The sequence below is a fragment of the Protopterus annectens genome, chromosome 13.part0, assembly GCF_019279795.1.
Source record: "Protopterus annectens isolate FY-2018-M chromosome 13.part0, PAN1.0, whole genome shotgun sequence".
NCBI lineage: Eukaryota > Metazoa > Chordata > Ceratodontiformes > Protopteridae > Protopterus > Protopterus annectens.
In genome coordinates this window covers 236,820,928-236,839,517 of record NC_056747.1, presented here as the reverse complement: position 1 = coordinate 236,839,517, position 18,590 = coordinate 236,820,928, and the positions used below count along the sequence as shown (strand labels likewise).

The window sequence follows — 18,590 nt, the reverse complement described above, 5'->3', positions numbered from 1 at the left end:
CAGGGTGTACTCTCAGGGTGGAAGAATCTAGAAGAAGAAAAACGGCACTGCAACTATTCTACTGCACCCTGGTTAAGCCACAGCTTAACTACTATACAGTTCTAGAAAACATACAAAGACAAGGGCGTCAAGACTGCTGGAAGATGTCCAGAGGAAAATCATCAAAAATGTGTGTGGGATGAAAAAGTTGAGACTAGAAACTAGAGGAGCACTTCTAACTATAGATCATGAAGAGGCAAGTTGGGAGTATGATATGGGTTATCAAGATCATGTTATGGAGATGTAAAGGTGTCATCATGAAATGGAAAAACACAGAGGGGAGAGAGAGAGAGCAGACAATACATCATAGGGAACAATGATGTTTTGCATCTGCCAAAGTGCTTCTTTGTGGTGAGAGTTGTGAACTTATGGAATGGACTGTCAGAATGTGTGGTGGTGAAAAAATCCCCAGAGGCATTCAAGAGGACAATGGACACATGAAGAAGAAGTGAAGGGAGAGAGAGAAAGGAATAGAAGAGATGTATGTTACCTGCATTTAAAGAACAAACTGTATAGACTTACTGTTTTATGATATCATGCAAATGCATTGTAACACTGGATAAAGAGACCTCGTTCTTCCACCATCTTCTTCTTCTTTCAGCTTTTCCCAGTTAGGGGTCGCCACAGCAAATCACCTGTCTGCTCATGATTGGCAGTGGAGTTTTACGATGTCGAGTTGCCAGCCCGGCGCCCAACCTTCCACAGAAGGCACACACATGCACACACTCACACCTGTGGCCAATTTAGAGTGTCCAATTCACCTAGAGCATGTCTTTGGGATGTGGGAGGAAACCGAAGCACCTGGAGGAAACCCACACAACCACAGGGAGGACATGCAGACTCCACACAGAAGGCACTCCAGCCAAGGATCGAACTGGAAAACCTCTTGGTGTGAGGTGGCAATGCTAACCACTGCACCACCGTGGCTCATTCGTCCACCATCAGAATAATTAATCCTGCATTCTGTAAGGCTGCTGCATGTCATAAAGTGAAGTAGCCATGATTGCAACCTAGCTGTCCCAGGTTTGGGTAGTAGTCTGTGAGACAAGGAGTGAGCCAGGGAAGGTCATTAATAGATCCTTGGTGCAGTCTAAGGACCTTACAAAAGTCGCCTTCTTGACACAGAATGTCAGGGCTGCCTGAGGAGGCTACATCAGTCATGGAAGTAAATGCCCCACTACGTACCCTTTGAGTGCCCCTTCCCGAAGTACTTGCACTGTATGTTGTAGATGTCAGGCCATCATCATCATCATCTTCAATCCTCTTTTAACCATTTTCTACATGAAGTTGGGGTATCGTGTTAACTGTTGCCATCTCTCTCAATTCAATGCCATACTCCTGCCTTCTTCAACACTCATGCCTAACTGTGACAGATCTTTTCACACAATCCATCCACCTCTTTGCTGGACGTCCTCATTTCCACTTACCTTCTTCCTGTCCATCTCAAATCTTCTTCACCAAATTGTATTCTGCGTTTCTGCACATATCCAAACCACTGTAATCTGCTTTATTTGATCTTTTCTGCAATTGGAGATACTTTGGCTTCTGCTCTTATGTCCTCATTTCTTCGTCTGTCTCAAAGTGTGCATCCTACCACCCTTCTCAGGCATTTAATTTCCATCAGCTCTAGCTTCCTCCTTGGCTCTGCCTTTACTGCCCAGGTTTCTGTCCAATACAGTAGTACAGGCCGCACCACTGTCTTGTACACCTTACTTTTCAGATTCTTTGGTATCCTTCTGTCATTTACTACACCTGAGATTCTATGCCATTTAGCTGCAGCCCCTCTGATTCTAGTTTTGACCTCTTCATTCAGACTTCCCTTCTCCTCAGCCACCCCTCCTAGATACTTGAAGCTATTAACCTGTTCCACTATCTTCCCTTCTAGCTCAGTTCTCAGTTTCTCCTGATTTACCCAATTTGCTAACATTACTGCTGTCGTATCTGTGCTTAGTTCCATGCCATGTGGCTTCAGTTTTATATTCCATTCTGCTATCCTTTGCCGAAGTTCTTGCTTAGAGTCTGCCTGTAATGCCACATTATCTGCATATCACTTTGTTGATCTTTCCCCTCCAACCTGTTTGCAAATGTAGTCCATCACCAGTGTGAACAGCAGTGGGCTCAGAGCTGAACCTTAGTGCACACCCACTCCCAATGGGAACCCCTCTGTGTGACTGAACACTGTTCGTACTTGAGTCATTAGTTCCTTGTACATAGCCTGCATCAATTCTACCAGTGTTTCTGTGACTTCGAACCACCTCAGTACTGCCCAAATCATCTTTCTTGGGACCTTGTCATATGCTTTCTCCAAGTCTAGGAATGCCCAGTTGGACTCTTTTCTCATCTCTAGCGTCTTCTCAAGTATCTGTCTAACTGCAAACATCAGTTCAGTTGTGCTCCATCCTGATCTGAATCCAAACTGCTCATCTCCATCTTACTTTCTACTACTCTGCATATCCATAAACTGCTCATCTCCATCTTACTTTCTACTCCTCTGCATATCCGTTTATCAGTCACTCTCTCAAGTACTTTTATGCAATGTGACAGGAGTGTGATGCCTCTCTACTGCCCACAGTTGTGAATGTCCCCTTTGTTCCTGTACACTGACAAGAGTATGCTTATTCTCCAGTCATCTGGAATACACCTTTCTCTCCACACTATTATGAGTACCCTCAGGAGCCATTTCTCCACTATCTCACCAAGCATCTTTATCATATCTTCTGCAACCTCATCTGAGCCTACTGCTTTCCCTGACTTCACTTTCCTTAGGGCTATTCTTACTTCTTATAGGGTGGGCTCTTTTTCTTCTATCATTGTAGGCTGTGTCTGGGGCAGTACAACTTCTGTGGGGATTTCTTCATTAAGAAGCTGCTGGAAATACTCCTTCCATCTGTCTTTGATGTCCTGTGGACTGGTGAGCAGGTTGTTACTGGCGTCCCTTGTGAAGGGTGTCTGACTATCTTCTTTATCTTTCTGTCTTTGCCTTGCAACCTGATATAGTTACTTTGTGCCATCTACTGAGTCACTTTCCAGAAGCTGGTAGAGTGCCTCTGATGCGTTGCTCTTAGCTATTGGAACTCCTTTCTTAGCTTCTTTGTTAACCAAACAGTATTCCTTCCTAGCATGGTTGGTCTTTTCTATCTCACACTTTTTCCTGCACTCCTTTCTTTTGACAACTTCCTAGACTTCTGTATTCCACCACCAGCTTTCCTTATGTACCTTATTTCCACATATCAGTTCTGTAGCCCTCACACGTGGTGTTTTGAGGTGCTGCCATTCTTCTTCAACTCCACCCTGAATAATTCAAATTAAGCACTCTAACTTTCCTTTTACAGCCCAGCACTTGCTCCAAGCCCTCAGTAAGCATTAATAAATGCTAACACTACACCTCCCCTTTACTATACAGTAGTACAAGGCTCCCTATTCGTCCCTACTGGACAATCAGTAAATCAGTTCATTTACCTATACAGGCATGTCCAAAAGGCAGTTTCAGGTATACTCTCCAGTCCAGCTGGTGAATCCGGGAATCTTGAGGCAATGTTACAATTGCCTCATGTACACAGACAACCCTCTCCTCCTTCCAACAAACACAAAAGTATGTGAGAGATGCAACTATACAGCCACACTGGAGGCCAAGCTCTCTCAACCCAAGGATGGAACAGCCGGTCAGGAGGAGAAGGGAAACACTTGCACCACACTTCCAGTCTCACATACAACAGTCATACATGCACCAGCAAACAACACACATAAATACACAAAAACATACTCTGAGGCTCTAAATAAAACTCTGCCTAAGCAGCAGAGACCTCCAAAGCAGACATCCAAGCAACCTCCACCCTCAAATAACAACCACGTATCACATACTTCACAAAGTCAGTGTGCCACGCAACCACAGCCCTTAAGGCATAACAGCACACCCAATACACTAGTAATAGGTGGCTCTATTGTCAGGCACACTGACGTTCCACTCACTAGACTGAACAAGGAGAAGGTTACTGTAAGCTGCCTGTTGGGTGCCAGGATCCACCACATAACACAAGCACTCAGGTCACTCCAAAACAAGTACAAATATGACTCTGTCATTGTACATGTTGGTGTGAATGACCTGAGATGTACCTCCCTGGACTACATGAAAAGAGACAGAGGAGCTCTCTGATCATGTAGCCCAGGCCAGTATGACCCTAACCCTGAGTAGCATCTTGCCCTCACCAAGAATGATGCCACAGTACAAAGAAAAAATTATCAGTTTTAACAATTGGTTAAGCTATTGGTGTCATTCAAAGGGGATCCAGTGTCTGTCAGCCTGGGATGACATGCTCGACAAGCCACGCTGCTTCACCAGAGATGGCTTGCACCTGTCGCCCTTAGGCTTTCGAATACTGGCCAAGGCTCTTGCCACCCCCATAGTGTCTTTTTTAGGCAAGGCTCAAAAGACAAACCCACCTCCATAAACAACACAAGTAACCAGAAACTGAGGGTAATGCTACTCGATGCCAGAAGTCTAAACCTCAAAATGCATGCACTCGAGGCACTCCTTAGCATGGAGAAAATTGATATCTGTGCAGTAACAGAAACCTGGTTCAAGGCTCCAGAGAGCACCCCAGCACTACCAGGCTATAACTCATACCATACGTTTCGGCTCCAGAATCCAGACCGAAATACAAAAGGAGGGGGTGTATCCATTTTCATAAAGGATACCCACGCCTCCAGGTTAGCAGCACAGCACGAGGTCTCAGGGACCATCCATGTGCAACTAACAGTGGGCAAAGCTGCTTTTCAGATCGTAGCTTGCTACAGATCACCTACCTTGTCTCAGGACCCCCACTCAGCATTCCTGAGAACATTGGAAAATATAAAGGTCCTACCTAACACTATGATATTGGGATATTTCGACTACCCAAACATTGACTGGGATAACTACTCAAGTACAAACTCCTTTGCCCAACACTTCCTAGAGTTTATAAACTCAAATGCCCTGGAACAGCTGGTCACCACGCCCACAAGAGGTGACAACATATTGAACCTGATCATCACCAGCATGGGGGATCAGTGCTTCACACCAGAGGTAAACCCCTCGCTGGTAAGATCAGATCATAAACTAATCACACTGGACATCCACATCCCGACCCCACCTGCAATCAAGGAAACCACTGTGAAAAACTTTTCAAAAGCAAACTTCACACTTCTCAAGACCGAGGTGGAAAGTTTCAAAGCCCCCTTGCTAAAGGCTAATGCTGCACAAACCGCAGAATCCTTTACAAATGCATTCTATGAGCATCTACAGGAATGCATGGATCGAGCCATCCCAAGTAAAACCAAGACTCACTCCTCCAAAAAGAGGAAACCAGTCTGGTGGTCCCCAGCCATAAATAAGCTATGCAACAGAAGGAGGAAACTATTGCATGATAGGGCAAAATCCCAAAAAGGAAAGGCATCACTGATCAATATTAGCAAGAAACTACGATCCCTCATAAAATCATCTAAGGCCAGTTTCGAAAGACAAATTGCCAAAGACTCTAAAGATAATCACAAAGACTTCTTTAGCTATGTCAAGAATCTAGGTGGCAACTCTCAGATATGCTCTGAGCTAGTGCAAAATGGCAAAAAATACACTGAACCAACTGACATTGCCAACATCCTGGCAAACAGGTTCAGTGCAAACTTCACCCCCCAACCCCAAAAGGGCCCGTGTCCATCCCAGAAGAATGCAGAGCCCCAGACATCACAGACACGCAGGTAAAAACAGCACTCTCCAAAGCTAAAAACACAGACACGCAGGTAAAAACAGCACTCTCCAAAGCTAAAAACACAGCATCAATGGGACCGGATGGTATCCCAGGCTGCGTCTTACACGAGCTCCAAAATGAACTAAACCCTCACCTAAATTCACTGTTCAAACTCAGCCTTACCACAGGCTATGTACCCAAAGAATAGCATACAGCAGCAGTCATCCCGCTCCACAAAGGTGGTGCTACAACAGAACCTGGGAACTATCACCCTATAAGCCTGACTAGCCTGGTCTGCAAAGCTACAGAGCGAATCATCATGGAACTCATAAAAAGAGACATTGGGAACCTCCAGACACTGGAACCTACCCAATTCGGCTTTGTTAAAGGCAGATCCTACCTCCTAAACCTAGTTGACTTCTTTGAAACAGTTACCAAGGCCATGGGTGAGGGAAAGGTAGTCCACACAGCCTACCTGGACCTCGCTAAGGCCTTCAACACCATTCCCCACTCTGGCATCATAGATAAGCTCACCAACTTGAACATTAACCCCTATGTCATGAGATGGGTTGCCAACTGGCTCATGGATAGAACACACATGGTCAGAGTTGGGGCTGCCATGTCCGACTCTAAACCAGTTACAAGTGGTGCCCCACAGGGCTTGGTCCTGGGACCCCTCCTGTTCGGTATATACTTCTCTGAGGTACAGGCAAGCACAGGAGGATTATGGCTGACCAAGTTCGCAGATGACTGCAAACTGGGGGCCATAATCGACTCTCCGGCTGACACAGACATCCTCCAGAAGGGTCTCACAGAGACAGATACCTGGTGTCAGAACAGTGGCCTTAAGCTAAATGCCAAAAAATGCATAGTCATCCCCTTTGGGAAAAACAAAGTGCCCATGAATTATCACATAGGTGGTAATCCACTAAGTATGGAAGATGTAATTAGAGACCTGGGGACCCAGGTAAATAGCAACCTATCCTTTGGTAATCACATTGCCAAAGTGGTTAGAAATTCCTTCTATGTAGCCCACCTAATCACAAAAGGGTTCACATCTAGATCAAGAGAGGTCATTGTGCCCCTCTACTCATCACTCATTCGGCCCATAATAGAGTACAATGCCCCATTTGGAATGTACCTTACTCAACACCTGCAACAGCTGGAAAGACCACAGAAGTACCTCACCAAGAGGATCATGGGCCTCAAACAGATGCCCTATGCAGCTCGACTAAGGAAACTCCAGCTCTACTCGGTTGCTTACTGCCTGCTCAGAGGTGATCTCTGCCTGACGTATAAGGCCATGTCCAACCCGGAATTAATGGACATGCTCCACCTCAAGAAAACCAAATCTCTTAGAGCCACGTGCTCCAGTGAATTAAACCTGAGCACAACAATAAACAGGACATGCTGGAGGGATAGATTCCTGCCCCAGAGACTTCCCTCACTCTGGAATAGAATCCCAGTTTATGTTAGGCAAAGCCCCTCACTGACTCTCTTCAAGAGAAATCTTGACGAGTGGATGGGAAATCGTAAATTTACCCCTGGGATCACTTCAATGGCCCTGCTAGACAGAGGCCCACAAAACTAATTTAAAAGGGAGGCAAAAGCCAACACATTTTGGCTAGGCTTATAAATGCCCTTGGGCAGATAGCCTAGTACCTACCTATAAGTATTGTACTTTCTCTCCAGTCAACTTCCAGGTCTTCTGCCTGGTTTCTGTTGATCTTAGAGCCTTCTCTGAGCACTGCTTGCATCTGATTGTGGCAATCAGTGGTTTATGCTGTGGGATGACTGTTTCACTTGGAATGACTTTGCAATCCCTGATTCTACCCAGTGTCCTTTCCTTTCTAGGAGGAAGTCTACCTGAGTTGCATGTTGACCACTATTGTGTATGATCTGGTGATTGTCTTTCTTTGAGAACCACGTGTTGGCTACTATCAAGATATTTGCCAGACAGAAGCACAGAATGGCCTCTCCTACTTTATACCTATTGCCTCACTCATGTGGACCCAGGCAGTCCTCATATCCTGTTCTGTGTGTCCTGATATGTGCATTCAAGTCCTCCGTTATCAACACCAATTCATGTTGTCCTGCTTTATCCAGTAGGTCCTGCAACTATTATCTGAATGCACTCTTTTTCTCACTATCACAACCCTACTGCGGGACATAGGCTAAGATTATGAATGCTGACCTATCAGGTTGAAGTCTGACTGCCATGAGTCTGTCACTAATTCTGATGGCATCCCTCCCTGTCTTCTGAAGCTTCTCCCTCACTACAATTCTCACACCATTTCTAGCCTGTCCTTCTGATTAGTAGACTCAGGATCCCAAGCAAAGTGTCTTCACTGCACTGCCCTTCCATCTTGTCTCTTGGATACATAGGATGTCCAGCCATCTCTGTATCATCATGTCATCCACTTCCATGCTGCATCTTGTCAGCGAACCTACATTAAGTGTAGCAATTCTCAATTCATGTTTGGCAGGTTGATTGGCTTTACATCCAGGTTTTGCTCAACAGGGCTGGGCAACTAGACATCAGCCGTCCAGTAGCTTATTGACCCAAGGCTGCTGGGCGTTATGTTGGGCACATACTGGCCAATAGGGGCATATACACCCCTCCCACCATTAGCATGTGTCCCTGGCATAGTTGGGTATAGGTTGGAGTCCTCAACCTACTTATCACTGGCAAATACCCATGCCCATTTGACATTAGTCAACATGATCGAATCACATAGAACCATATTTTACACTACTGAGTGGCTAGCCCTGCCACGGCTCACAGTCTGTGATCCATGCCTCCCTTCATGTTCTCCTATCTTGAGGATACTGCACACCACAATAGATGTCCAGAGCAGTTGGTCTGTATAACTCTTCTCCCTGTAGGGAACCATGTAGAGTCTGTACTGCTGCCCACAGCTCTATTCACAGGTGAGTTTGAGATGCAAACACTCAGCAAGTTTTTCAGAGGTGGGAGGAATCCCACAAAAGCACAAAGAAACATGCAAATTCCAAACAGGCATTGGCTGGAGGTCAGGATCATACCTTGTACTTTGTGTATGGGAGGTGAAGACCTTAACCATTATGCTAGTTGGTCTATATATATATATATATATATATATATATATGCCAGGGCAAGCATAAAAAAAATCCCCGATGAGTGTCAGGAGGATGGTTGTGCTTCAGTTGGCTCTTGACCAGCAGGGAACAAACAGGCAGGGTTGTGTCAATTGCATAAGGTCACCAGGAATGGTGACCCAGCAATATTTAAAAAAAAAATCCTGGATTCCAGTCTTAGCCATTTTGCTGCATAGTGCATCTTGTGTATAACATGCTTTATGACCAAGTTAAACTCCCAGCAGGGACTTGGGTATCCTGGACCCTGGTCAGGCAGCAAAAGATGAAAGGAATTTTCTACATAATCTAGTGACCAGAAAGCCATGATGTTGATTTATTAGATTTTGGGCTACATTAAAAAAAAGAATAAACATGTGTAGTCTTAATTGTCAGTACAGTGACCGTCACTGATAAAACAAAATAGTCATAGAAGAGAAACAGAAAAGGCAAGGAAATACCATCTTGTTATAACCCAAGCATCTTGAGTATTTTGACATGATTGCAATGCTTGACCTCATGGCTGGTACGCTTCAGGGAGAAAAGACTTCTTTGATGTGAACAGTTTGAGGCAGATTACTCATATTTCTAATAGCTGCTACTGACATTTTGCAGGTAACATCATTCACCAACTTTACATTTGCATAATAGCTGTAATTTTAGAAAACTGAATTAAGGCAACTAGAAGAAATGTGTCAGTCAGGGAGGTGTTTAGTGGCTTGCTGCTGATTTTAAATGGATAGAATAGCATCACACAAAAATAACTTGGAATAGCAATTGAGGAAAACCATGTAATTTTGCTACCTAATATCTGGTAAAATATTCCCTGTTGAGAAGGTAATACAGAGCAGCAGTCACAGAAATCAAAGCTCTAACATTCTTAACATTCTTTCTCCACAGAAGCCACCAAGCAATGCTGGAAAAGCACACAACGGCAAAATATGAAAAATAAAACTGACTACTCTACGAGTACTTCTAATGATCCTGTAGCAACACATCATCTACGGTTGAAGATGGTATGGTCCTCTACACTCACAAGTACAGCTGGAATGTTGTTTTGTGCAACTAAAATGTGCAGTTATTTATTCCCACAAATATTTACGCACAAATGTTTACATTTACTACAATAACGTGCATTTTGTTACCACAAATCTAATTTTGAAAGTGTATCAAGTAGGGTCGTCTTAGGGGCTCTAGGGAGAACATTTAGGTAAGGCGAAGAGCTTAATCATTGATATAATAGTCTTATTTCTCACTGTTTCTTGCCAGCATCCATACACCACCAGTAAAGGGGTACATATCCAGTGAGAATGAGAGAAGGACAGAGTGTTTTAATCCTTTATGCTAGTAAAATGTGGAATTCTTATATTACTTTTACATACATGGATACACACACAAACATTAAGTTAGTTAAGGTCTAACAATCTATAATACACCCAAATCTCTTCATTGGCTATGTGCAAGGAAGCATAGGTGTGTTGTTTGAGAAAGATGGACAGTGGTCGGGCTCTGTGTGGAAGACTAGTGATTTTGTTGTTTGTAACTGTAGAAAGGCAACAAGTCATGGTCTCCCGTACAGTGCAGGCTCTAACTTCATATTTATGTAGTTCCAGGGGGAAGGGAAAGGCAGTAGCTAAAGACTGACAAACCAATCACAGCTCAGAGGTGCACTTTTACGTTCACATGATACAAAAACTTCATTGCACACCTGTTATGAAAAGTGTAGTTAAAAGTAAGCAGTCAGCATACTGAGAATCTTTAAGAGTGTTCCTTTTGCAGGAGGTATCGCAAGCAGAACTGACATTATCATATGAACTGAACACCAAACCTCTTTTTAGCAGTCCTGCATTTGGGAATCACTAATTTGGCTACAGGAAGGACATTAGTTCACCTGCTTGCTAATCGTGTCATCCAGTGATACAGTAAACAGATTTTAGTAACAAGAAACATAGAAATAAAAAGGAAAGCAGTGGGTCTTGGGTGTTAGTGAATGTCATACAACTGGTTCTGTAGTTAGTCATAAAATAATAGGGACTTGTAGTAATAGTTATTAGAATGTGGAGGAGGTCAAGGTCATTTGGCTTATACATGTAGACATGAAGTTCTGGAGGAATAAGGACACACCACCTTTTATGACAGAGGTGCACTTTGAAGGAGTGGTGGGCAATAAATGTTGGTAGAAATGGTGTATTATCAATGCACTGTAACCATATTTCATTGACCTAGAGATGTCAGCATTTTCTATAGACAGCAAGGCTTTTGGGGTCAGTTTTTTGACGATTTTAACATTGAGAAGCACTACCTTTAAAAAATGTCAGAGCTGCCATTGCTAAGTTAGTAGATGCAGCAGACTAACATTGCCTAAAAAAAGGCACGACGCAGGTGGAAAAAGTTTTAGCTAATGTACGGAAACCCTGAGGGAGAGAAATGCAGGCCATCACTAGCAAAGTAGTTTGGACAATCTGCCATCTTCCTTCAGGCAAACATATATTGGACATTTTTCTGGAATTAAATAAACAGCTCAGCTAATTGTTAAAATATATTTTTTTAATTGTATTGTGACATCTTCTTCAGTAATAGTAGTGTGCTGCTCAAGTCTAGCTACATAACAACGTTGCATGCATATCTTGGAGACCTCCATCATGCCTGTCTTCATATTAATCCAAGGACCTGCGAGGCATCTCGCTGTCACCCTTTCCATATCCAGCTTGGTGAATGGTGCATCTGTGTGTGTCTTAGGTTTACTATCAAAATATGGAATGGCACTTACCCAAAAATGATGTTGTCGAATGTGCTTTTTTTAAAGTGCTAAAATTGCAAACTGAAATATTCTGAATTATCATTACCGAACATAAGGATTTCATTGGCTGTAATGAACTGTTTTCAAATGTCTATCATTGCGGTACTCATTTTCAACATTCTTAATTTCCGACATTACCAAATTCAACATTACCATTCGATTATTCCATCAAAAAATATTTTGACTTTCTACATTTTGATAGTAAACTGTGTCTTATTATGAAGCCACCTTTAACTAGGCATTATAATGTGAATCTGCTAGGCAGGGAGGCCTTGTAGGCTCTGATGAGTCAACTGAGTGACTCATAATGGTAGTACTAGTGGATAGGTAGGTGCTGAATGTGCAATTAGTGGAATGTGTTTGAGCTGCTGAGGGAACTTTATAACTGGCTTGTGCCTAAGAGACCTTTGAGGCTTGGGGAGAGATTTTTATCGTATGTGGCATGTAGGTATGGGAAGACTGGAAGCTGACTACATAGTGTCTGCTTAGCAGAAAGTTAAGTAAGAGACTAGCCTCCAGATGTTATAGGAAGCTATACCCCCTTGCATGTAGAATCAGTGTGGGACAGGATTAGGTGGTTAATGACAAGATTACCACCTCCTCAGAATACCTAATGCTAACAATCTGAAAATGGATGGTGTCAGGATAGACTGTGGTCTGATAATTGCTTTAATATATTCTAGGCAGGATGGTGAAATAGCCATCTAGAGTGGAGTACCTAGCAGAAGGAGTAGTAATTATTTGGAGTAACAGTTTGACCCTACTTAGTCAAGAAAAATAAATGGTGTGGGATAGTGGTTGTTTTGGTAAGTAATTTGGAGTACTTATCAAAATGATATCTGGATTAACCTGCATAGTCAAAAAACAAAGAAAGATATAGTTTGACCCTACCTGGTCAACAAAGGAAATTCATTTGGAGTATTTAGCTAAGGAAGGGGGGGGGGGGGTTGCTTTGGCAAACTATTTGGGATATCTAACAAAGGGTATCTGGTTTACTTGGTTAGGCAATTTATTTAGAGTACCTAGCTAAACAATCTCTAGCTTATCCTGTTTAGTCTAAACAAGGAATGGGTTGGGGTGGAAGTTTAGTTAGGAAACATACCTGTCTCAGCAATTTGCTTCAAAAGCTGTTAAGTGTCACTGGAGTGGCAAGAGGTGCCCAGTAAGTATGAATTAAACTCTTCCCAGGTATAAGGGGACTAGTCAGCAGTCAGCTGTGGTAGGTTATGTGGAACAGGGATGCCAAGGCTACAGCCTAAGCTTCCTCAAGATTCTAGTGCCTATGGAGTGCACTCACTCAGCCAATTGGAGTGTAGAGACAAGCAGATCACAACAATTTAAAACAAGGTGCACTAATCAACCAATCAGTATAAGCAGCTTGCACTTCTCATGGGGAATCAGGATATCTCCCAGAGCACAGCCTTTCACTCACATGCAACTCAGTAGGTTGCACAAACAAGTTAGATCCTACAGTAAAAGAGAAAAAAACTGCAGTGCATTAGATAAGTTTAAATTAGCCACATGCAGACACAAAGAAATTTCTTAATCTCATAATCAACTCAGATTGCAGCAGCAGTCAACAATTTACACAGTACAGCACCTTCTAGTCAAAAAATAACTGCAGAGCTTACATTAAGTTGCAACAAAACATGCTTTAATAAATAAATATATAAGAAAAATAAGTCACTCCTTTGTTGGTCAAGGGATCAGCAGCTGAGTCAAAACCTGTAGAAAGCAGTCAAAGAAAGACCCTGTTACACAGCTCTGCGAAGCATGTCAAGCTGCTTTGCTGCAGAAAAGGAGGGCAAATGCTGAGAAACTACCTAAAGATAATAACTCCCACAACGTAATGCTAGATATACGTGTTTATTGCTATACTGTGTGTGAAAGAGGCAGCTCACCCAATGGGGCACAGCATCTCAATGTACATTATAAAACTACAGCATACAATCAGCCCTCCTGGGTATGAAATAGAGGAAGACTAAGTCCTTTTCTCTAATTGGTCAGTTGTGATATTCTGTACCGTAATCAAACTGACAGCTTTTTGGAGAGGTCCACTGGCAGTCTGGCCAGCAACCATGATCAAAACCACTCCCGTTCCCTCCTGGCCAACAAGTCTGGCTTGTTTCTGGACTGGGACCACTACTTGGAGATTGCAGGAGCAAAGTTGGGCAGTCTTGATGTGCCATCAATCATGCTGACTGGTTCTGATCGCCATCTGATACACACTGCTGTAGCAGTGCCTACAATAACATGTCACAAGTGTATACTTTTACATACCCATCTGGTAACAGTGTAAAGCACTGTTTGGCAGGCAAGTCTCTATTTAGAAGTCCAATATGTTCTCAGTCACAGTCTCTCTGTCTTCCACCAGGTGGTGATCAAGTGTCAAAACCTAAGAGCTGATACTGGGTGAAATGTAACATAGGGAGGGAAGGAGGTTGTGTGGGTTGGGCTTTTAAGTTTCTTGGATGTCATATGGATCATTTTTTGTTGTCATCAATATCTGTTTTTTTTTTTCTTCTTGATATCATCAGATGCACCTGGAGAAGGATTTTTATATGACTGAATTCCTTGATTCTGATGAATACATGACTGATAACCGTAATAAGCTGGAGGTCAACTGAGCTCATTTGGTCAAAATATGGGGTGGCACATCTAAAGTGATAGGCATGGTAGGGCTCCATGATACTGGAGTTGAACTTTTTATTCAGAAATATCTGGAGTGCTACTGCTGCCTAGGGAGGACACAAGGCCGGCCTTTGGTCAACTGGTGCCCTAGGCAAAATGGCTCCATAGCACCCTATGGCACCTGGTACCTCCATCTTGGTCTACCTACACCATCCATTCCTTTTTCTAACAGTTTGGTTTATGCTTCATTTTTTTCCTTTATTCATTAAACATATTTTAAAGAAACCATTTTCTTACTACAAAAAAAAATAAAATAAAATAAACAAAGAGATACTGGGAAAGCACCCCTGTGAAAGCTGCATCCTAGGTGGCCACCTAGTTGGCCTATGCCTAAGGCCGGCTATGGTAGGACATACTTGGGTGCTTTTGTCTGTTTCCTTATATTTGTGTTTATAAAGGCCTACTGTTAATTAGACAACTCATGTTCCTACAAAGGGGCAAATACTATAAAGAGGTGGTATATGTGTTGTAGTTCATCAGGTTATTAATGATAATGGAATCAAACTGGTGATGCCTGCAAACCTAGGCCAATATAGAGGGTATGACTTACGTTTAATGCAACTTAGAGGCATTTCATGTGTTCATGTCAGTGTGTTCTTCTACTTAGAGTTGTCATTTGGTTACTAATGATAGATACCTCTATGTGGAAACAGGATGCATATTCTTTCTGTTATTTGTAAATTGCTCCTTTTTAGAGTGGTGAAGGGCTTGACATACAAGATGTGGAGAGAGGTGGAACTCACTTCTGCAAGTTGTATAGTAGGAGAAAAGAGGAGCTTGGGGTAGTGGATGTTAGTTAGGGGAAGTTTGCTTAGGCATGTTTGTAACAAATACTACTCTTTGATGCAGAGGACAGTGTAATGAGGATGCACAGGTTGCAAGGAGAATGTTGTTGGATGTGTCAGATGTGATTTGGTAACGCTAGCAGGTCTATGGGGGTTGTGAGCAAGGAATAGGAGAAAGATCTGTTAGAGGTGGTAAGCCCATAAGAGGGAGTACATATATGTTTGAATTTAAGGTATTCAAGGTTACATTGATAAGTGTGGGATTTTGGGGAGGTATCTTAAATGGGACTGTTGTGGTTTGTCTATGAGACATTTTTACCCTTTGGGTTGGATGTTAGTTGGGATATTTTGCAGACACCTTAATCTTTATGGCCAAAAGCTAGGTTTAAAGACACAGTGATTCTAAGGTACAGTCAAACTATCCACTTATGATGTGCTGACGAGGCCAATAAAAAGGTTGAAACATACATGCCCATAGTTAGTGTGGTTTGGCTTTATTCACCTGAATGTAACCATAAAGACTTAAAAAATCAAAAATCATAGACATTCAGAAGTCATGTAGCTGAAACATTTGCATATATCTCATGGGGATCCATTACAGGAGATTTAAGGTATCACACAGTGAAAACTCTATCTTGGCTGGGTTTTTATTTTAGTTTTCATGGAATGGTTTGCCTAGGTTCATAGGTTCATAGGTAGGTATTAGGCTATCTGCCCGAAGGCATTTATAAGCCTAGCCAGAATGTGTTGGCTTTCTCCACCCCCTTAGATTAGTCCCCTGTGCCTCTATCCAGCAGCGCCATTGAAGTGATCCTTGGGGTAAACTTTCTGTTTCCCATCCACTCGTCAAGGTTTCTCTTGAAGAGGGTTAGCGAGGAGCTCTGCCTAATGTAGATTGGAATCTTGTTCCAGAGCATGGGAAGTCTCTGGGACAGGAATCTATCCCTCCAGCACGTCCTATTTATTGTTGTGGTGAGGTTTAGATCCCTGGAGAGTGTGGCTCGAGGGGATATGGTTTTCTTTAGGTGGAGCATCTCTATCAATTCTGGGTTGGACATGGCCTTGTATGTCAGGCAGAGATCACCTCTGAGTATGCGGTATGCAACCGAGTACAGCTGGAGTTTCTTCAGTCGAGCTGCATAGGGCATCTGCTTGAGGCCAGTGATCCTCTTGGTGAGGTACTTCTGTGGTCTTTCCAGTTGTTGCAGGTGTCTTGTAAGGTACATCCCAAATGGGGCATTTTACTCTATGATGGGTCTGATGAGTGATGCATAGAGGGACCCAATGACCTCTTTCGATCTGGATGCAAACCCTTTTGTGATTTAGGTGGGCGACATAGAAGGATTTTCTAACCACTTTGGCAATGTGATTATCAAAGAAGAGGTTACTATCTACTTGGGTCCCCAGATCCCTTATTACGTCTTCCATATTTAGGGGGCTACCACCTATGTGGTAGTTTGTGGGCACTTTGTTTTTTCCAAAGGGGATGACTATGCACTTTTTGGCATTTAGCTTGAGACCATGGTTTTGACACCAGGTACCTGTCTCAGTGAGACCCTTTTGGAGGATGTCTGTGTCAGCTGGAGAGTCAATTATAGCCCCTAGTTTGCAGTCGTCTGCAAACTTGGTCAGCTATAGTCCTCATGTGCTTGCCTGTACCTCTGAGAAGTATATGCCGAACAGGAGGGGTCCTAGGACTGAGCCCTGGGCAATGCCACTTATAACCGGTTTAGAGTCAGACCTAGCTCCCACAGCTCTTACCATATGGGTTCTGTCCGTGAGCCAGTTGGCAACCCATCTCATGACATAGGGGTTTATGTTCAGGCTGGTGAGCTTGTCTATAATACCCGAGTGGGGAATGGTGTCGAAGGCCTTTACAAGGTCTAGGTAGGCTATGTGGACCACCTTTCCCTCATCTATAGCCTTGGTAACGGTCTCAAAGTCCACCAGGTTTAGGAGGCATGATCTGCCCTTAACAAAGCCAAACTGGGTAGGGTCCAGTGTTTGGAGGTTTCCAATGTCTCTGTTAATGACATCCATGATGATGCACTCCCACTCCGTAGCTTTGCAGACCAAGCTAGTCAGGCTTATAGGGCGATAGTACCTGGGGTCCGTTGTAGCTCCAACTTTGTGGAGTGGAATAACTGTTGCTGTGCACCACTCTGTGGGCATGAAGCCTGTGGGGAGGCTGAGTTTAAATAGTGTCTTTAGATGAGGGGTTAGTTCATCTTTGAGCTCGTGTAGGACGCAGCCTGGGACACCATCCGGTCCCATTGATGCTGTGTTTTTGGCTTTGGAGAGGGCTGTTTTAACCTGAGTGCCTGTGATTTTGGGGGCACTACATTCTTCTGGTATAGTTATGGGCCCTTTTGGGGGGTGAGAGGGGGGTGAGATTTGCACTGAACCTGTCTGCCAGGATGTTGGCTATATCAGTTGGTTCAGTGTATTTTGTGCCATTCTGTACTAACTCCAAGCAGATCTGAGAATTGCCACTTAGATTCTTGACATAGCTAAAGAATGCCTTGTGGTTATCTTTGGAGTCCATGGCAATTTTTCTTTCAAAGCTAGCCTTGGATGATTTTATGAAGGAACGTAGTTTCTTGTTGATACTGATCAGGGATGTCTTCCCTTCTTGGGATTTTATTCTTTTCTGTACCAGTTTCCTCCTTCTATTGTATAGCTTGTTTATGGCAGGTGTCCACCAAACTGGTTTCCTTTTCTAGGAGGAGTGAGTCTTGGTTTTGCTTGGGATAGAACGATCCATGCATTCTTGTAGGTGCCAGTAGAGTGCATTAGTAAAGGATTTTGCAGCTTGGACAGCATTATCCTTTAGCATGGGGGCTTTGAAATTTCCCACCTTGGTCTTCAGTAACATGAAGTTTGCTTTTGAAAAGTTTTTAACGGTGGTTTCTTGGACTGGGGGTGGTGGCGGAATGTGGATATCCAGAGTGATTAGTTTATGGTCAGATCTAACCAGCAAGGGGTTGACCTCCAGTGTGGAACACCGGTCGCCCAGGTTGGCTATGACCAGGTGTAATATGTTGTCACCTCTGGTGGGGGGTGTTGACCAGTTGATCCAGGGCTTTTGAGTTTATAAATTCCAGGAAATGTTGGGCAAGGGAGTTTGTACTTGAGTATTTCTCCCAGATAATGTTTGGGTTATTGAAATCACCCAATATCAGGGTGTTTGGTAGGACCTTTATTTTTCCCAGCATTTCCAGGAATGCAGAGTGGGGGTCCTGGTACATGGTGGGTGATCTGTACCAAGCTGTAATTTGAATAGCAGTTTTACCCATTGTTAGTTGCATGTGGATGATCTCTGAAGCATCGTGCTGTGCCACTAACCTGGAGGTGTGGGTATCCTTGATGAATATGGATACTCCTCCGCCTTTTGTATTTTGGTCTGGGTTTTGTGGCCGAAATGTATGGTATGAGTTG

At 43.4% G+C, this 18,590-nt stretch overlaps 1 long non-coding RNA gene across 1 annotated transcript in view; it reads left to right on the top strand.

Moving 5' to 3' along the window:
• Positions 1–11,418, top strand: part of LOC122787198 — a 124,950-nt gene extending 113,532 nt beyond the window's left edge. The window contains exon 2 of the long non-coding RNA XR_006362549.1: positions 9,777–11,418. This is a non-coding gene — a long non-coding RNA (uncharacterized LOC122787198). The remainder of the gene's footprint in view (positions 1–9,776) is intronic.
• Positions 11,419–18,590: the final 7,172 nt, after the last annotated feature.